The sequence below is a fragment of the Triticum urartu genome, chromosome 7, assembly GCF_003073215.2.
Source record: "Triticum urartu cultivar G1812 chromosome 7, Tu2.1, whole genome shotgun sequence".
In the NCBI taxonomy this organism is placed as follows: domain Eukaryota; kingdom Viridiplantae; phylum Streptophyta; class Magnoliopsida; order Poales; family Poaceae; genus Triticum; species Triticum urartu.
Window position 1 is genome coordinate 591005417 of NC_053028.1, and position 22266 is coordinate 591027682.

The following is a 22266-nucleotide window of genomic DNA, read 5'->3' on the forward strand; positions in this document are numbered from 1 at the left end:
GTTAATGCGGCGCTTATGCTTGTTGCGACATGACCTGCTGTTGCCGTCCTTGGTATCTGAGGTACCATGTTTCTTTGATATGTTGTTACTGCGAGCCAACCAGCTGTCTTCTCCCGCACAAAAGCGGGTCATGAGCGTCGTGAGGGCTGCCATAGATTTTGGCTTTTCCTGACCAAGATGCTGGGCTAGCCACTCGTCTCGGATGTTGTGCTTGAAAGCCGCTAAGGCCTCCGCATCCGGATAGTCGACGATTTGGTTTTTCTTTGTAAGGAACCGAGTCCAGAATTGCCTGGCCGACTCTTCTGGCTGCTGAATTATGTGGCTCAAGTCATCGGCGTCTGGTGGTCGCACATAAGTGCCCTAAAAGTTGTCGAGGAATGCGGCTTCCAGATCTTCCCAACAGCTAATGGAGTCCACTGGCAAGCTATTAAGCAAATGTTGTGCTGGTCCTTTGAGTTTTAGTGGGAGGTACTTGATGGCATGTAAGTTATCACCGCGGGCCATGTGGATGTGGAGGAGGAAGTCCTCAATCCATACCGCGGGATCTGTTGTGCCGTCGTATGATTCAGTGTTTACAGGTTTGAAACCTTCTGGGAATTGATGTTCCATTACTCCATCTGTGAAGCATAAGGGGTGTGCGGCGCCTCTGTATTGGGCTATATCGCGAAGCAGCTCGTATGGGTACTACCCGCTATGTTCGGCCCGGCCGGATTTGCTTCTACTGTATCCGGCGTGACGTTTACCGTCTCGTAGAGTGGTGCGCCCTCGTGATCCGTAGATCGATCTTGAGTGCTTTGCTTTGTCCTCCAATATGTCTCGCAGGTCTGGCGTATCTCCCCATGCCTTTTTATTTGGATGGCATTGGGGTGGAGGCTGAGCTTTTGGCAGGAATGCCTCTCTATCGCGGCCACGAGGTGGCCGGTCAGCCGTATCATATGCTTCTTCCTCTAGTCGGGGTAGTAACCTGCGCCTTGGGTAACTCTTGGAGGGACGCTCGAGTTTATATTCCTCGGCTGCGAGGACTTCAGTCCATTTGTCAGCTAGCAGATCTTGATCAGCTTGAAGCTGCTGCTGCTTTTTCTTCAGGCTATTTGCCGTGGCCATAAGCCTGCTCTTGAAGCGCTCTTGTTCGACGGGATCCTCTGGTACGGCGAATTCATCGTCGCCGAGGCTTGCCTCGTCTTCGGAGGGGGCATGTTATTGTCATTCTCCTCCTCTCCGCCTGCCGCTCTCTCAGGAGAGCCGGCACCTTCATCCTCCTGATCTAACTCTTGCTGGAGGGGGTTTTCGTTGTCTTCGGCGCTATCTAGAGTGTTATTATCTCCTGCGCCAGTATCACCACTTTTGCTTTGGCGGGACTTAGAGCGGCGCCGCTGACGTCGGCGCTTGGGTTGCTTCTTGGAGGGGTCATCCTCCGCTATCTCGCCGCCATTGCCTTCATTGGGTGTATCCACCATGTATATGTCATACGACGAGGTGGCTTTCCAGTGCCCTATAGGTGCTGGTCCATGTTCGTCTCCTACATCGTCGTCCATACCGTCGATGTCTTCGGAGTCGAAGTCGAGCATGTCGGTTAAATCATCGATAGTGGCTACAAAGTGGGTGGTGGGTGGGCGTCGAATTTCTTCGTCGTCCGCATCCCAGTACTGTTGGCCATAATCCGGCCAGGGCTCTCCTGACAAAGAGAGAGACCTTAGTGAATTCAGAATGTCGCCGAAGGGCGAGTGCTAAAAGATATCCGCGGTGGTGAATTCCATGATCGACGCCCACTCGGATTCGATTGGCAGGGGCGCGGATGGTTCGGGGTCCGGAAGAGAGTCCGGCACCTTGGATTCACGGTCTGCGCAGAGGATTATGCTGGTGTTTGGCTCGATCACCGTCGAGACTGCAGCCCTGAGGCGGTGTCTAGCCACTGGTCCTCGATTGGCGCAGTTCGCTCCGAGCTAAGGGTCGGAGCTGGTGTGGGCGCGGCCTCTGGAGTACCGTCCGGTGGCAGAGCTAGGTCATGCCCATCGAGACAGTGCTGCGCGCACGGCTGTGGCTCGAATCCGTCGAAGATCAAGTCTCCGCAGATGTCGGCCGTGTAGTTCAAACTTCCAAATCTAACCTGATGGCCAGGGGCGTAGCTTTCAATCTGCTCCAGATGGCCAAGCGAATTAGCCCGTAGTGCAAAGCCGCCAAATACAAAGAGCTGTCCGGGGAGAAAAGTCTCACCCTGAATCGCATCACTACCGATGATAGTAGGAGCCATCGAGCCTAACGGCGACGACACAGAGGAACTCTCAATGAAAGCACCAATGTCGGTGTCAAAACCGGCGGATCTTGGGTAGGGGGTCCCGAACTGTGCGTCTAGGCCGGATGCTAATAGGAGGCAAGGGACACGAAGTTTTACCCAGGTTCGGGCCCTCTTGATGGAGGTAAAACCCTACGTCCTGCTTGATTAATATTGAAGATATGGGTATTACAAGAGTAGATCTACCACGAGATCAGAGAGGCTAAACCCTAGAAGCTAGCCTACAGAATAAAACCCTTAGGTTTATATAGACACCGGAGAGGGTTAGGGTTACACAAGGTCAGTTACAAAGGAGGAGATATCCATGTACGTATTGCCTAGCTTGCCTTCCACGCCAAGTAGAGTCCCATCCAGACATGAGACGAAGTCTTCAATCTTGTATCTTCATAGTCTAACAGTCCGGCCAATGGAGATAGTCCGGCTGTCCGGAGACCCCCTAATCCAGGACTCCCACAGTGGCCGTCCCACTCCTGATGACTAGCGGGTCTTGGCCTTGCTTCTTATCGGCATTGTCGTCTATGCCGTCATTCTCTTTGGAGCCAGAAGCGGGCATGTCGGTTAAGTCCTCGACAGTGGCTATGAAGTGGGTGGCGGGTGGGAAGCAAAATTTCCCATCATCGGCCTCCGGGTCGAACCAAACATAGTTCGATTGTGAGTCCTTCTACAAGGACAAGTTCTTTAAAGAGTTTAGCACATCACCCAAAGGTGAGTGCTGGAAGATGTCTGCGGCGCTAAATTCAAAAATCGATAACCGATCCAGCTCGATGTCCGCTGGCGTGCCCGGTCCGGAACTTATAGCCGGAGACGAGTCCGGAGTTCCCTTGACGCAAACATTGTAGGGTGCCGAGCCCGTGTGTGGCTCCAACGCCGCGGACTCTATGGCCTCGGATGGCACGATCTGCTCTGGTTCTAAGGCCGTTGCGGCAACAGGGACCATCTCCAGGATGTGATCCGATGAAATATTTAAGTCATGTTCATCGGGGCGGGGGGGGGGGGCGATCGTTGCGGTCTCAAATCCATTAAAGATCAAGTCTCCATCGATATCCATGACGTAGTTCAAGCTTCGAAATCTGACTTGGTGGCCAGGGGCGTAGCTATCGATCTGCTCCAGATGGCCAAGCGAGTTGGCCCGTAGTATGAAGCTGCCGAACACGAAAATCTGTCTAGGGAGGAAGGTTTCTCCTTGGACACCGTCACCATAGACGATTGAAGGGGCCATCGAACCTTTTGTTGACAGCACAGTGGAACTCTCAATGAAATTACCAATGTCGGTGTCAAAACCGGCGAATCTTGGGTAGGGGGTCCCGAACTGTGCGTCTAGGCACTACAAAAAAATACATTTCTGTGATGATACGTGTTTGTCACAGTAGGTCGCGTTTTCTGTCATGCATGTACATCCATGACAAATTTATGACAGAATCAAGATAGTCATACCTGTGCTGTCGTAGAAGTGTTCCATGATATTACCAAAATTATCATCACGGAAGTGTCCACTTCCATGACGATAAATCGCGCGTCACAGAAGTGCTTTAGTCAAGGGTGACCGACACATGGCATCCACCGTAACGGAACGTCGTTAAGCTATCGGGTCAGGTTTAGGATCCGATAACCCATTAACAGCCCCGACCAATGGGGATTTTCCATGTGTAAACACATGTCGTTGGGACAGATGTCAGCCACTCATGGGATGGAAGGCGCCTACGATACGTCGACACGTGGCACGGCCCAACAGAGGCCCATTCTTGTGAAAAGGCCGACTCGTTTGACTTGGTAAAAAGCTGGCGGGCTGGCCCATGGAAAGCCTGTTAACGGCCTGTTCGAATATAGCCCATTTACAGCCTGCTAACCCAAGGCCCGTTACGCCCTATCCGAATTAGGCCCAGTAGCGTCATCTAGGCCATCCAATATGATTCCAGCCCGTTTTCACTACTGGCCCATGTATGGCCCATGACGTCTTTCGGCCCATATGAGGCCCTATGTAACTCTTGGCCTACTAACGGCCCGTGGTGAAACTGGCCCGTAATGAACAGTGTATCACTTTACACCCATTAACGGCCCGTGGTGAAACTGGCCCGTAATGAATAGTGTATCACTTTATACCCATTAACGGCCCGTTATTCCGTTGGGCTGTTTCCAGCCTATGTTATCTTTCGGACTTCTCAGAGCCCATTTATTCTTGGGCTCATTTCCAACATTCATTTACTTACGGCCCGTTACTATCATTTTCTGCTTGTGGGCCAAATTCAGCCCGTGGTTACAGTCGGCCTGTTTGTGGTCCGTTAATACGTTGGGCCGATTTCATAGCGTCATCAAATACGGCCTATTAACGATGGCCCGTTATGGTCGGCCCATGAACGAACGATTCCAACTCTAGCCCGTTTACGGCCATAATGCGGTCTGTTTGGCCCATGTTTAGCCAATCGATTATACGGCCCGTATAAGGCCTATTGATAATACGGCCCGTAGAAGGCTCATTGTTTCTACGGCCCGTAGAAGGCCCATTGTTTCTACGGCCCATAGAAGGCCCACTGTTTCTATGGCTAGTAGGAGGCCCAGTGTCACTACATAAATATTAGCCCATGGTTATTGTGGCCTAGTTTTAAAAAATAGGTTATTGCAGCCACTAGCTAACCGCGGAAAAAGAACTGCAATGACTACAAGCAAACAAATAAACAAGACAACAAGGAAATAATTAAGCAAGCAACTAATGCTAGGCTATCACGGCTATTACACATATTACATCCACTGGGCATCAAAGTTCGCCACTAGTGCAAATATAGGGAACAAAGCAGCATATCATATACACTGGTTGTCAAAGCTGGCGACCAGCGCAAATAAACGCCGCAGCAAAACAAATCCAGAACTGAAACCACTTCAGAAGATCTCAAGAAACAATATCCTGGGTACCCATAATGCTGGCAAGATGCTTAGGAAGCTTATTAACTTTCTCTTGTTTGGCGCTTAAATCCTCTAGCGCTTGCTGTTGCACCAGAAAATGTGCATCTAAATTCTGCAGGGACTTCCTCAGTCCTTCAGCTTCCTGTCGCAGCACATCTGATCGATGTCTTTCAACTTGAAGTTGAGACTCAAGAAGACGAACTGATTCAGGCAGCGAGTTCGAAGAGCTTGTGCCAGCAGTAGTGGCCAGTAACTCGAACACTACATCAAGACAGGACTTTTGGGTTCCCTTACTATCGTCAAGATAGTTTTATCAGCTTTCTTGGAGACCAACAGGGATGTCTCACTATCTTGAACCTTATCTGCATTACTTCCTTTACCATTGGATAACGCGGTACTATTCTCCAATATTTTGTCCACATTCTAAAAGAGAAACAAGCAGACACATCACATGTTTACCATGTTGTATATGAAACTCATTTTGGTAAATGAGTCCAGTAGTAAAGTGGACAGGATAACAGCATGAAACAAACATATAACTATGTACCATGGTCACTTTATGGTCTATATCATTCTAGTTTTTGTTGCCAAATCAAGATGGAGACACAGTTCAAATAATATTTGTTCAAGACAAAGCAGAATAGACAGAATATAAGTGTGGGTAACTATAGAGAAATAACAACACTTGTAATGTGCATGACATGAGAACATAACTGTTTATTCAATTCAAACTGAAATCAACATTGAGTAGGTTACAACAACAAACCAGTTAAAGAAATAGGTTTAAAACATACCTGTTGCGCCATTGGAGTTTCAATTCCATCCTTCAAATTTGAAAATAGTTGGTATGAGTAAATACAATCATGCAAAAGCAAATGAGTATGAACCATAGCTACAGAACCTGACTTGAGAACAAATCTTCTTTTCCTTTAAGCATTGAGTTGTGATTTGGAGTGGTGGTCCTCGTGCTTTGGGCACTGCAGTTCCCTTACTAACTGCTCGTGTTTGGGTGCTCTGTGGTGGAGACGGTGCTGTGTCAACTAGAACTGGGTTACTATCTGCCGGGGTTGGGGTTAGAAGGGGTGTAGCTGGTTCTCTATCCAACTGGGTAGGGGTACAATCTGCAAGAGTCTAGGTTATGTGTGGTGGATCTAGTCCTTGGGCAAGTACAACCGTGGTTATATCTGCATCAACTGGTAGCACTATCTTTTCTGAAGACCGTGTTGTTACTCCCTTAGATACTGCCAGCACGCTCTCCAATTCAAATGGCTGATAAATAAGAAAAGTAATTGAAAGTATAGACATTGTATGATAGACAGGTGCAATGGATAGTGGGGAATAAAAGAGGGCATGAAATAATTCATATTTGTGTTGTCTAACCAAACAGGATAGCATCGCACAATTTCACATATATGATGGCTAACTAAACAGGATAGCATGACACAATTTCACATTATGATGGCTAACTAAAAAAGATGGAAAGACATAGTTCAAAATATGAGACTATGCAAAAACAGGATGACATGACATAACTATATAATGTGTTTATTAAATAGGTTGGCATGCCATAATTCACATACATTCACGGATAGAATGCAATAATTCAAAATATGATGACTATAAACACTAAACAGGATGAGATGATTTAACTATATGATGTCTTTATTAAATGGGTTGCCATGCCATAATTCAGATAGATGATGTGTATGTACTATGTAAACATGATGGCATGATATAATTCAAATACATGATTTATATAGTAAGCAAGTAAGCAAATGGCAATCCATATATGATTTAAAACTAAGCAATGCAAGACAACATGCATGACATGGGTAATATAACCCTGCCAAGTTTGAGCATAGACCTCAGGGGGAAAATAGGACTGGTCATCCGTCTCTGAATCCTCCTCTGAGGAGCTCTCTGTAACCAGCAAGATGTCTGCTTAAGCAGGTAGCATTGTCTGCTCTGAATACCTTGTTTTCACTCCAGATACTTCCATCACCGCTTCAAATGGCTGATGCACAAGAAGAGTAGTTGAATATACAAACGTTGTCGACAAATGGAACACGTAATACAAGAAAAATGATAGCATGATATAATTCACATACATGATGATTGGCTAAACAACATGGCATTGCATAATTCACATATATAATGCCTTTGCAACAAGATAGCATTGTATAATCCACATATATACTTTCTTGCAACAAGATGGCAATGCATAATTCACATATATGGTAATTAGACACTGAACAGGTGGCATTCACACAAAGCATGTCTAAACTAATCAAATGACATAGCAATGCGAGACACCATACGCACGATATGAGCAACCTAACCCTGCCAAGTTAGAGCATACACCTCGGGAGGGGGAATAGGACTGGTCATCTGTCTCTGAATCCTCCTCTGAGGAGCTATCCGTAACCAGCGAGATATGCGCTTCGTCAGATAGCATAGTCTGCTCTGAAGACCTTGTTTTCACTCCAGAACTTGCCATCACCATGTCAAATGGTTGATGCACACGAAGAGCAGTTGAATGTAATAACATTGTTGACAAATGTAATATGTAACGAAAAAAAGGATGGCCTGATATAATTTACATATAAGATGACTGGCTAAGCAGGATGGCATTGCAAAATTCACATATATGATGCCTGGCTAAACAAGATGGTGTTGCATAATTCACATAAATGATGAATAAACTAAACAGATGGCATTCGCACAAAGGATGTCTAAACTAAGCAGATGACATATTTGATGTATAAATTAAGCAATGCAAGACACCATATGCATGATATAACCAACATCGGCATGCCAAGTTAGAGAGAAGACCTCAGGGGGTAAATAGGAGTTGTCTTCTCCTTCTGAATCCCCCTCAGAACAGATATCTTCCTCTCGATTACAATCCGAAATGCGTGGAGGGGGGCTGCCTTTGCGCCTACCATGGAGCGACGTCTGCATGAAATTTTATTGCCACACAAGGCTCGTCTCTTTTGCTCTACATGTTCAGTTCCATTTTTACAATAACTGTCATGCATAGGAATAAAACATAGTGAGATTATGTAAGGAGTGCATGCAGAAATCCAAAGTGATGGTAGGCAAATAAGGGCTTCAGTTAAAAAATACATATAATGGCTTCTTTACTGTTTGTTTCTCACCCAACATGAAACTCATACTTGACACGGGAGATTAACCAGATAGTAGATAGATACTATTGATAGCGGCCCTGATATGTAGCCCACAACCATTTAAAAACTCAAGTTTGACCATTAGTTTGGAGCTGACTCAAAGTCTAATGGGTGAACAGGACGATAAAGTAGCATGTAATATTAAGCTATGCATAACATAAGCAGACACGAAAGAGTGCGACCTCTCTTGCGGACCCGTGTAGTCCTCGAGGTCATCTGCTCGGTCGATGATGGTAGTGCAGTTTTCATGGCTGCCAGCGGCGGGGAAGAAGATCTGAGGCGGCAAAAGACAGTCTGGAGGACAGATCTCTGCTGTGCTGGACCCTTCTGTCGTTGGAGCAGCTGAGCTGGGGTGGACGACGGTGCAGCAGGAACGGGACAAACCACGCAAGGTTTTCTTGGACAACTATCTGTAAGAGAAGTAATTATGTAATGGCTTGTTTGAATTGGACGATTCCAACAATGCAGGGATAGGAAATAGACATGAATAGGATAGGAATGCACGTGCAAAATAGAGAATTTAAAAACACAGGATTTCTGCCAATCTGGGTGTTTGATTCACAACAATTGGAAGATCACAGGATGCAAAGAAGCATGGTGAGATTAAGTCAAACCATAAGAAAATGTATGGTTATAATGCTATTATGCTACTATCTCTTAGTCTTGTGCTTCATGAATAGGAATTTGAAAAGGAGGACAAGTGAAAATTAAAATTCCTACGTTTTTTCTTTCAAGGAGACACTAAAGGAACAAATCCGTGTGCTCAGCAGACAATATATATAACATGTAGAGTAAAAAAGAGATTCAACAAGTGTACAACCTCTTTAGCGAAGCCATGTCGATCTCAGCGTGATTGGGTTGGCCGGTGAGGATGCTCCGGCTGACTTGGCTGTCGGAGGAGGGGAAGAAGATCTTAGGCGTCTGGAGATGGAGCCTGAGGTACTGCTCTGCTGTGATGGAAGGTTTCATCGTTGGAGCAGCTCCCGTGAGTTGTACGACGCCGAGGCTGAAGCAGGACAAGAGAGAGAACGAACAACGTTAACCTGAGTGGAATTCTAATAGCATCTCCAATACATGACATAAAATACATAAACACAAAGTGCTAGATGTAAAATACATCAGCCGCTCATCTCTGAACTTAACTTTCGAAAGTGAACTTAACTTTCGAAAGTGAACTTAACTTTCGAAACTGAACTTAACTGTCGAAACTGAACTTAATTGTCGAAACTGAGTTTTGCTATCGAAACTGAATTTTGCTGTCGAAACTGAACGCACTAGCAAGGTGAGGCTACACGTCGGTCGACTGACTTTTTCATCTCTGGTCAGTCGATTTTGCAGCCGTTGGATACGAAATCAAGGGCCTGCGGTTCATCTTCAAGCTCCACCCTCCTGAGCCGGCCAAACAGCAGCCCCCCGCCCGCCCCGAAAACACTCCCCACCGCCGGTCCACCGCCGCCCCGGCCATCCCTCTAGGCCCCCCGTGCCGAGCTTTTTCTCTGGCGATCCCCATGCCACCGCCCCGTCAACGCCCCTCCACCGGCGGTGACCACCGCCCCCATCCTGAACCCTAAGATAGATAGTGGGGTACCTCTCCGGCGAGCCCCCCTCCCCTCTACGGCTGGTTCTTCCTTCACCCCGGCGGCATCGGAGTGAAGTGTAGCTAAATTGGAGCAGCATCGCAAGCAAGAGCAAGAGCGAGAGCAGCAGCAAGAGCAAGAGCAATAGCAAGAGCAGACCAGGCAGGGCACCGAGAGCAAGAGCAGAGAAGCAGCGCGAGCGAGAGCTAAAGCAGCAACAGGTCCTACTGATGTGGACGTCGCTGCCGAGGGAGTGACGCCGTGGAGGAAGTGGCCGGCGACGCCGCCGTGGATGGAGCCGCGTCGTGTCGGCTCGACACCGAGCGCCGGCAGCACCGTGAGATCGAATCAAGAAGAAAATGCGGCGATTAGTGTACAACCTCTTTGGTGGCGCCGATTAGGCCGCAGCTTCATCCTAGGAAACGGTGATGATGATGCTCTTCCGGTGGTGCAGGTGAAGACGACGGTGTGGGAATGGAGGTGGTGCAAAAGACGAGGGGAACATCGGGGCAGCTCCTTGGAGGTGGAGGACGGGGTGGCTGAACCGGCGGGACGATGAGATCGACGACGGATCCTCATTCGGTACGGTGGATGAGGGACGTCGAGGTGTTGCTGTGGACGATGTCGTCGGGGAAGAGGCTCCGGCTGGGTGGTGGACGGAGCAGGGTGTGGGGTTTCGTCGCGGGTTTTCGCGGCCTTGGTGTACGAATGGGTGGGCGGATGGGATGGCAGTGGGGAACCATGGCTTAGAGACGCGCTTGTCCGAAATATGGGGTAAGTTATGAAAGTACCCCCACCGATTTGAGGCGGTACTTTCGGTTCAGGGGTACCACGGGCATTTTGTGGGTCAGGATTTCATAGGAGGTGGGAGTTTTCGCGCGCGTTGTAATTTCGGAATAGCAAGGCGCGGGTTGAGATGGAGAGAGTTGTTGGAGCACAACGAGACAAAGATATATCTTAAATATTTCAGGCTAACAAGGCACGGGTTGAAATTTTCGGACAAGCCTAACGTGTACTGTACCAAATCAATGCGCCCTACAAATGTCATTCAAAACTTTGAATTCATGTTATGTTCAATTAAAATATTTCGCTACGTGTATAATGCATGCAACCTACTACTCAAATGAACGTTTTAGTGCATTCCAAACGTATATACTACCGCTTCAATATGAACTAAATTTGAATTCGTTTCTCTATTTGAATAAGATCTACAGTAATGATTGTTGTGAAGTCAAATCATTTGAATTCGTTTCTCTGTTTTAATAAGATCTACAATCATCATTATTGTCAAGTTAAACCATCGTTTGTGTATTATCTTCACAGCACACCACATGATTAGTCTCGAGTTACATATGAACTATGTGTACTATATGAACTCGAACTAGATTTTTTGAATCCACTTTATTTTGATTTCAAATCACATTACATTTCTAGCTCTAGCTAGATCTTCATAATCTAAACCATGTCTCATATGTATAATGTGTTTATCACATTATGTATGGTGCCCCGCCCCCTATGCCTACAAGTATTTAGATGTGAGTTGCAAAAACCACACATTACCACAAATTCAAATAAAATGTGAGAATGTTCGATATATAGTATTGTTTAGATTGTTCGATATTTAGTTGTAAGCTGCAAATGCCACACATTATCACAAATTCAAATAAAATGTGAGATTTTTTGATGTATAGTATGGTTTAGATTGTTCGGCATTTAGCTGTGAGTTGCAAACGCCATGCATTATCACATTATGGTATAACATGTGCACAGCACGTGTATCACCGCTATATTCATGCATGCAATGTTTAAAACACTATGATCTCCTATTCAAATATATGAATCCGCTTTCATATCAAATTATGACCTTAGTTAGTCTCTTACACCCACAGAATCCTCTAACCTTTGTAGCTACCACTAACTTTCTCTCGTGCATGCACACGCCCTCCTCGCCCTCCCCTTCCCTCGACATTCTATCCACCGGGCACATTCATTTTTTTATTTAAGTCATTCTCCCAGAGTCTCCACAACTCCTTTCCGACACACACCGATCGATAAACCTCTCCAGCGATGCCTGCCTACAACATACAAACACACCTTCAATCTCCTCCTTTATGTGTCCTTGCCTCGTGTCTCTCATACGGTCAGACACACGTGTAAACTCTCGCCCTCTTTTCATTGCTCTCACAACCGCACACTCCTCCCCCTATCTAGCTAGTAGTTGGGCCTCTCGCACCACCTCCTAGCTCCATTCTCTCTGTCTATCCGTCTCACTAGGCCTTATTTGCCTCTAACAAATGGACGTACACCGACCGATCTCTCGCTATACATATAGCTAGCTAGGTCCTTATAACTCGTTTTTACCCACATGTCAATCGATCTACCTCATTAGTTGTGTCTCTCCCTTCCTCCGACAAACAAAAATTGATCTACCGATCTAGTTAGGTTTGCTTACCAAACACATGGTTTCCCTTCATCATCCATGGATGCGTCCCGACGGATCTATCACTCACAGGCACACACAGAAACACATCCCCACTCTTATTGATAACATTGCAGTTCCACCCTCAGTTTGTCTAGTAGGCCTCTCCCACCATCTTCGAGAAGCAACTCCATCACCCATCCAGCACTCTACCCCTCTCCCTCCCTCTCCCTCCCTCTCTCCCATCATATTTCCCGTCCTTCAGTTATGTATGGATGTCGACCAATCTCCCTCAAGACATAGCTGGGTCTCTCCTTCTCAACACATATACGAGTCGTTCTACCTCTATAGTTAGGCCTCTGCCTACCCCTCCCCCCCCCCCCCCCCCCCCACACACCGATACATTGAGCGCTCTAGTCATGTCTCCCTGCCACACACAAACTTGACATGTGCCCTCTAACGTTCCAGTAGGCCAGTCGCCCTATATCTTTGACTTGCACACACACACAATTTCGATGGCTCTCTTCATCGATCTCGCACCCACCCACTTGATCCTCTCTTCGAATCTATCGATAGCTATGACCCCTCCCTCTCTTCTCGTGGATTGCCCGACCCTCTATGTATGATATGGATAGCCCTCCATTTCACACACATTGCATGCAAAATTTTGTTTGAGATGTCATCGACACATATTCCCACAAATAATTCACAAAATCAACCCCCACCCCACCCCCACCCCAAAACAAAAAACACTCACAAATGCGGTTTGTATATCTCACACACACCCACGTAGGTGGGGGACGTGCACAAAGAGAAGAGGTGCATGCATGGCGCCCGTACTCCCGTCTCTTTCCCAACTACACCCGCGCGGGTACACGGTGGAGCTCATCTCTGTACGAAAAAGGCAGCCCACGTGGTAATTTGGCACGTGTACTGGTTGTCCACTTGGTGGAGGGAGGATCGTCTACCACGGGCGAACAAACAAATTGCGACTTGACGTGTTATGTTAAAAAAAGAGGCAAACCATGTGGGGCCTACCTTAGAGGCAGGCTCTATACACTGGAGTACTTTTGATGTGTCCCGTCAACTCGCAGAACGAGGAGAAGCTTGCTTAGTACGCCGTCTCCCCCGCCCACGAGCGCGGTGGCTCACAGGATGAAGTGAAGCTTGCTTACTATGCCTTACGCCCGCTCCCTCGCCCATGCGCGCGGTGGCTCGCAGGACAAGGAGAAAAATTTACTACTCCCTCCATTTACTCCTCGTCCCTACTACCTTGGTTATAGAGATTATATCATATTGTTTGGAATATATATGTCCTTTAGTAGATTTCAATATGAACTACTAGTACATACTCCAAACACTGATGTATATAGACGTATTTTAGAGTGTAGATTCACTCATTTTGCTCCGTATGTAGCATTCGCCCTCGCCCCTCGACCCTCGCCCACGTGGTGGACGTGCAGCAATTCATTCGGTCTCATATAGCTAGAACGATATATACTGCACTACCATTATTGCTCGACTTCCCGAAGAGGCGAAGAGCCAATCGCAAGGTTAATATGTTGGGGATGCCAAGCACAAGGTTATAGGAGAACGAGTAGTAGGTGCCGCGTCATTTATAAATAAAGTTTTTTTCTTTAGTGGCACGTACGCAATATGATAGGTTCATATGGAGAGAAAAGGAAACTGCTCCACTATATACATAGTCAGGATGCGGGCCAGCCTACACGGTTGCTTGCTGGGGTTGCTCTCTTCACACTCTCTCGCACAAAACGACTGTGGCCACATCTCTAACATCCCGGTGGATCATGTCCACTTGGGGAAGGGGTGGATGCTTAGTGTAGATGCGGTGGCCGTCGCCGACGGCGAAAACCCACTGTCGTCATGTCCCGATCAGGGGTCCCCGCCGTTCTCTCTCAGAAAGCCGGTGAGGTTGCCTTCGTCCCTTGCTCACTACCGCGACATGGAAAGTTGCCGCCTCCCGCCGCCCTCCTCAAGGTTGAGCTACGTCCCTCAGGTACAACTCCCTTTATAGCCGGCTTGCACCACTGCTCCAGCTGCCCACATCACTCCTTATGGATATTTCTCTACTTCTTTGCCCCGCACATACCTCTACTAGCTTCTACGTACTATATTTTTGATGAGTTTATGTCTCATTAACTAGTACCAGTAATCTTATTCTAATCACGCTTGTTCAATTTCTTTGCCACAAGGATGCTCATCTCGATTTTGGTGAAACTGCACAAAATGATCCGATGGTCAAAAGGTTGCAAACTTCATTTATTAGGAAGCTCGAACATTGCCAGCAAATTAAAGCCTAGTCAGGGTTCATGGTTCAAGGGCTAGGGACTGCATGGATCGTTTTTTTCTTTAGCTGCCTCTGTTCCAAAATAAGTGTCAACTTTAGTAGTAGTACAACTTTGTACTAAAGTTTGCACAAAGTTGAGAAACTTATTTTGGAACGGAGGGAGTACATATTTGCTATGATCTGTCAATCATTGAGATGCAATAGCATGCATGTTAGTCTCCTTTGTATTTGATGAAATGTTGCAACGGGCAACCTTGGACGCAAGATACATGTAACAGAAGCTGGAAGCTTCATAGCATTGTACAAATTTATCTCGCTGATAAATTACAGTACATACTATACTAGTACTTCCTCCGTTCCTAAATACAAGTCTTTGTAGAGATTTCACCATGAACCACATGTGGATGTATATAGATGCATTTTAAGTGTAGATTCATTCATTTTGTTCCTTATGTAGTGGAATCTCTACAAAGACTTATATCTACTAGTAATAGCTAGCCCCCACTACTAGGAATTCTCTATCCTCTCCTTGAGCCACGTCATCAAAATTGATGTAGCCGTTAGATGAAGTAAATCAGTCCATAATAGCCGTCTGATCTTGACGTTCAGAGGCTCCGCACTAAGTCACATGCAAGCATGCAAAAATACCATGCCACATGCATGTGAGTGGGTTTTAAATCACATCAACATGTCTGCATGCAAGCATGCACCGGTAGCGTGCATGTAAGTGAGCTTTTAAGTCCCATTAACATGTCAAAAAGAAAAATATAATCCCATTATGCAGTAGGAGTTGGCTGATCTTTTTTCCTTACGTGGGATGATCTAAATGATGATGGGAGTTTATTTAGTTTGGCTACCACACTTGTCATGCAGTTATAGAGTTTTTTTTGTTCTATGAAATCGATAATTTTGTGCAGAGAGATATACCGCTGTTCCGTGCCAACGCGTGTGGACTCATCTAGTAATATTTAGGAACGGAGGGAGTACTATGTAAAGAGTTAGGTGTCGCACGGCAATAGTGTGAGGTGGGCCATGTAATCACTGAGCCTGCGTGTTTTCACTGCTCTTGCATGCCTCCGCTGTAAGAATGGAGAAAATTGTAATCTAGTAGTAGTATACCTCCTTTCGCCAAAAGCGTGGGACATCCACCAGTCCTACCACCTTAGTAATAAAGATCAATGAGCTGTCAAATCACATAGACCCAGCAGTAAGTTGGACGGACGAAGCAACCATCACTGAGGTCACGTCCGCTCTGCCCGGGCATGAATGCGGCACCGATTCTTTGGAGCGGCGCTGACCGTTTCGGGCGGGAAGTGCGCGGGCGATGGAGGGGCTTTGGGTGGGCCAGGCTGGTCAGGAGCGGGCGTGGCAGCTGTCCGCATGTCCCTACCGGACATGCCCAGAAACGAGAGGATGCACCGACTCTCGCAGCTAAAATTGTACACTACACAATATCTCTCTGTAGGAGTAGGTCGATATGTCGCTCTCTCTAACACACACACACACACGCGCACGCACCTTGGTCCCGTTGCACCTTCTAACGTGACTTATTACACCTAGATGGATGGAGTAGTAAGTATACAAGATACGGTGGCACACTGAGTTAAGTCGAATACAAGTGCCCAAAATTTGTGTGCATGTTATAATAAGGATTCGCTTAAAATAGTATGTGAGCGAACATAGGGGTCAATTGGGCAGTGGTCCCGAGCAGTAGCGAGATGTGTGAGGTAAGATACACCGCTGGCGCTTTTAATTTTTCTTATTAATTTGTTTGTTTCACCCTCTGACTGGTGGGACCCAACGTACTACGTGGAGAGAGGTAAGGTGACTAAGGCTGCATTATTTCTACACCACTGTGGATAGTCTTACTACCAAAGCCACATGACATGATTATGATTGAAATCCCAATGACTCCCACACACACAAAAAAAACACGGCATGCTTGTCACATGAATGCAGGAATGTATAAAAGGTTATTTCCCTCTTGTTGAACATAACGGGAGGGTTGTGTAGCTGGTTAGCCTGTTCGCTCATCAAACTTGAGGTCTCGGGTTCGATAACTACACTTGAGCATAATTTGTGCCAGAAGGATTCTTTGACTAGTCAAAATGTTTTCTAGAGTTTGCACGCTTCACACTCTCTCTCCAGTATATATATACACGCTGGAGCCTCAGCGCTTGTAGTTGCTCTCTTCACACTCTCTCGCCCTCTCCAGATCTAAACAAGACTTCGTTGGCCTCTCTCTCCCCTCATTGCTGCTCAAAGAGCCGGCAGGATCCGTCCGCCGGGAAGGGAAGGAGGCTTAACGCTGTCGCCGTCGGGGAGGGACTACCGGCGCAGCTGTTCACTTTCCACCCAGCGCAGCAGCGCGGGAGGGCCTCCGACCCCTTCATCTTCACCGCCGTCCCGTTGCCCACTGAACCGCGCCCCAAGAACCTCAAGGTATAATTTACTTACTCCACATACATTGCTCCAGATGCATGTATACCATGAATCTAGGACGTGGTTCAAAGAGGAAAGAAGTGGGAGAAAGTAGTGGGAAAAGTTGTATATAGCATGAATCTAGGACGTGGTTCAAAGAGAAATGAAGGGGGAAAGTTGTATATCATTAATCTAGGACGTGGTTCAAAGAGGAAAGGAATGGGGGAAAGTAGTGGGGAAAGTTGTATCGCATAAATCTAGGACATGGTTCAAAGAGTAAAGGAAGGGGCGAAAGTACTAGTTCAAAAAGGAAAGGAAGGGACAAGGCTGTAGAGTTTGAGCAGGACTAGATTTGTTGTGCTCACATAGGGAAAGGCGTCTAAAGATAACAAAACTGGGACCAACACAAATATGCTCCTTGGTTGTTTGTTCTTTGTTGCAACAGACTGTGCATGACCACAGTACATCGGTAGATGCACATGGTGCTGGTGCATCCACTGTCCCGTGCAACTCATTAGCTGTTGTTAATCTAAGGCCCTGTTTGGTTAAAAACTCCCTAGTCCCTACCTGCTGGGTTCCAGGGACTAAACATGGACTAGAGGTTATTAAATGACATGCTAAAAGACCATGTTACCCCTAGTAAAGAACTAATAGAGACAAGGTGCAATGCGTGGCAGTGGGAACTGTTGGAAAAAGTCCCAAAAAGAGTCCCTCGGGGTCTTCTTTCTTTAGTTCCAAATGCCCACTTTTAGTCCCTAAAAGTCCCTCCTCTTTGGTTTAGATGGGACTGACACGGAGTTTTTTTAGTCCCTACGCCAAAATGTCCTTGTAAACAAACACCCTCTAATAATGCCACTGGAAAATTGATGCAATGCCATAGTTAAAAGAAAATTACATGTTTAATGAATTTTATTGTTAATATAATCTCTATGTTAATATTAATCAATGCCACCGTTTGAGAAATGCTACTGTCTTGCTTTCTTTCCCATTTAGATAAGGTAGATGCTTCTTTTTGTTGGCTTCTGTGTCATCCACCGTGATTGACCACTAATTGTTTCCTTTGCACCTCTGTCACTAGTAGAAAAAGGGCCTTTAGTCCCGGTTCATAAGGGGCCTTTAGTCCCGGTTCTGGAACCGGGACTAAAGGGTCGGTACTAAAGCCTCCCCCTTTAGTCCCAGTTCTAACTGTAATCGGGACTAAAGGCCCTCCACGTGGCCGCTGCCTGGAGGTCCACCTTTAGTCCCGGTTGGTAACACCAACCGGTACTAAAGGAAATTTTATGATTTTTTTTGAATTTTTTTTGAATTTCAAATTTCTGAATTATTTTAACCTCTAATCTCTAATCACCCCTCATCACTGCTCAATTTAACCTTTAATCTCTAATCACCCCTCATCATTCCAAATCATCTAACTTCCCGGACGGTCACCCATCCTCTCACTACTCCAGCCTGAGCACGCTTAACTTCCGGGTTCTATTCTCCCTCGTTTCCAAGTCTGCACTTGTTGTTTTCCTGACAATACTAAGATGTCAATCCTATTAACCCTCAGGAATTTAGCTTCAGCATGAAGTCACACATTTCACTGTTTGAGTTTGAAACTATTGTTCTAAAAATCAATAATTATTTAGTAACACTAATATTTCTTGAATAAGTAGTTTGACCACAGTTTGACCACAGTTTGACCATACTTGACCAAAATTCAAAAAAATGAAATAATTATTTAGTAACACTAATATTCTTGAATAATTATTTAGTAACACTAATACTTCTTGAATAAGTAGTTTGACCATATTTTGACCAGATTTAACAAAAATTCAAAAAAAAACTGAAATTTGAGCATAACTTTTTTTCCTTTTAGAATTTGAGGATTCTAAAAATTTGCAAACAGGCCGTAGGGGGGGATTTTATTTTTTGATGTTTTTATCATCTTCTTTTGATTTTTTCAAAACAAAAAAGGCAATCCACCGGGGGGGTAGAGTTTGAAAATGGGACCTTTAGTCCCGGTTTGAGACACAAACCGGGACTAAAGGGCATCGCACCCTTTAGTCCCGGTTCGTGTCTCAAACCGGGACTAAAGGGCTCAGGTGAACCGGGACTAAAGTCTTAGCCGCACGAACCGGGACCAATGCTCACATTAGTCCCGGTTCGTGACTGAACCGGGACTAATGTGAATATTGCCCCGTGACCAAAGCCCTGCTTTCTACTAGTGTGTGTAAACAGGGTTATCTGCTTCACCTCGTTGCCATTGTGACCTTTTGTTGCACTGCCCAAAACACTTTTGTTTTAAGAGTGTTTTGTGCAGTTCAACCAAAATGTCACACCGACAAGATTGCTTTATTGCTTGATCTTAGTGGAGCATAAGAGGAGATCTTACTTCCTATCCATTAAGGCGAATTTCGTTCAAATCTTCTTCTTGTGAGTTGTTTGAATTCCGCATCATGAGAGGTCAGTACTAGCCTTCTTTCACATGATTCTGCAGTGTGCATTCATATGTTGTGCCACTTGTACGATAATGTTGCTTGATTTTAGTGAACTGCACAAATGGAGACAAGACTTCCAATCTGTATGTGCACCGTAATATCCCATTGAGGTAAGATAAGGATATTTCACAACTGTTGGCCTGTATTTTGCCACTTTCATTAGAAAATTAAGTTTAGTACTATACTTGTGCTCCCTAATTGACATGCCAAATCTCACATTGAAGGCGAAGCTTGTTTGTTATTGAACCAAGTGATGAAGGGGAAGAACAAGGGGAAGAAAAACAAAAATCAACTCCCGGTGCTTGCTACCTCTTGAGCTTGCGTTGGATTTCCCCAAAGAGGAAGGGATGATGCAGCAGAGTAGTGTAAGTATTTCCCTCAGTTTTTGAGAGCCAAGGTATCAATCCAGTAGGAGGCCACGCTCAAGTCCCTCGTACCTGCAGTAAACTATAGCTACTCGCAACCAACGCGATTAGGGGTTGTCAATCCCTTCACGGTCACTTACGAGAGTGAGATCTGATAGATATAGTATTTTTGGTATAAAGATGCAAAGTAAAAAGTAGAGGCAATGTAAAGAGCAAAACAAGATTAAAGTGATGGAGATTGATATGATGAGAATAGACCCGGGGGCCATAGGTTTCACTAGTGGCTTCTCTCAAGAGCATAAGTATTCTACGGTGGGTGAACAAATTACTGTTGAGCAATTGACAGAATTGAGCATAGTTATGAGAATATCTAGGCATGGTCATGTATATAGGCATCACGTCCGTGAAAAGTAGACCGAAACGATTCTGCATCTACTACTATTACTCCACTCATCGACCGCTATCCAGCATGCATCTAGAGTATTAAGTTAAAAACAGAGTAACGCCTTAAGCAAGATGACATGATGTAGAGAGATAAATTCATGCAATATGAAATAAACCCCATCTTGTTATCCTCAATGGAAACGATGCAATACGTGCCTTGCTGCCCCTTTTGTCACTAGGAAAGGACACCGCAAGATCGAACCCAAAGCTAAGCACTTCTCCCATGGGAAGAACTACCAATCTAGTTGGCCAAACCAAACGGATAATTCGAAGAGACTTGCAAAGATAACCAATCATACATAAAAGAATTCACAGAAGATTCAAATATTATTCATAGATAGACTTGATCATAAACCCACAATTCATCGGTCTCAACAAACACACCGCAAAAAGAAGAAGATTACATCGAATAGATCTCCACAAGAGAGGGGGAGAACTTTGTATTGAGATCCAAAAAGAGAGAAGAAGCCATCTAGCTACTAACTATGGACCCGAAGGTCTGAGGTAAACCACTCACACTTCATCGGAGATGCTATGATGATGTAGAAGCCCTCCGTGATGACGGCCCTCTCCGGCGGAGCTCTGGAACAGGCCCCAAGATGGGATCTCGTGGATACAGAAAGTTGCGGCGGTGGAATTAGGTTTTTGGCTCCTTTTCTGATCGTTTGGGGGTACGTAGGTATATATAGGAGGAAGGAGTACGTCGGTGGAGCTTCGAGGGGCCCACGAGGCAGGGGGGCGCGCCCCCCACCCTCGTGACCGCCTCTCTGATGCCTTGGTGTAGGGTCCAAGTCTCCTGGATCACGTTCGGTGAGAAAATCATGTTCCCGAAGGTTTCATTCCGTTTGGACTCTGTTTGATATTCCGTTTCTTCGAAACACTGAAATAGGCAAAAAACAGCAATTCTGAGCTGGGCCTCCGGTTAATAGGTTAGTCCCAAAAATAATATAAAAGTGGAAAATAAATCCCAATATAGTCCAAAAACAGTAGATAATATAGCATGGAGCAATCAAAAATTATAGATACGTTGGAGACATATCAGGCCTCCCCAAGCTTAATTCCTGCTCGTCCTCGAGTAGGTAAATGATAAAAAGAGAATTTTTGATGTGGAGTGCTACTTGGCATAATTTCAATGCAAATCTTCTTAATTGTGGTATGAATATTCAGATTAGGAAGATTCAAGACAAAAGTTCATATTGACATAAAGAATAATAATACTTCAAGCAAACCAACAAAGGAATTATGTTTTCTTAAAGTAACATGGCCAAAGAAAGTTCATCCCTACAAAATCATATAGTTTAGTCATACTCCATTTTCTTCACACAAGAATGCTCTCATCATGCACAACCCCGATGACAAGCCAAGCAATTGTTTCATACCTTAATAATTTCAAACTCATAAACTTTCACGCAATACATGAGTGTGAGCCATGGATATAGCACTATGGGTGGAATAGAATATAATGGTGGGGGTTATGTGGAGAAGACAAAAAAGGAGAGTCTCACATCAACGAGGCTAATCAATGGGCTATGGAGATGCCCATCAATTGATGTTAATGCAAGGAGTAGGGATTGCCATGCAATGGATGCACTAGAGCTATAAATGTATGAAAGCTCAACAAAAGAAACAAAGTGGGTGTGCATCCAACTTGCTTGCTCAGGAAGACCCAGGGCACTTGAGGAGGCCCATTGTTGGAATATACAAGCCAAGTTCTATAATGAAAATTCCCACTAGTATATGAAAGTGATAACTCAAGAGACTCTCTATATGAAGAACATGGTGCTACTTTGAAGCACAAGTGTGGAAAAAGGAATAGTAGCATTGCCCCTCTTTATTTATTTTCTCTTTTTTGGGACTTCTTTTTTTTCTTTGG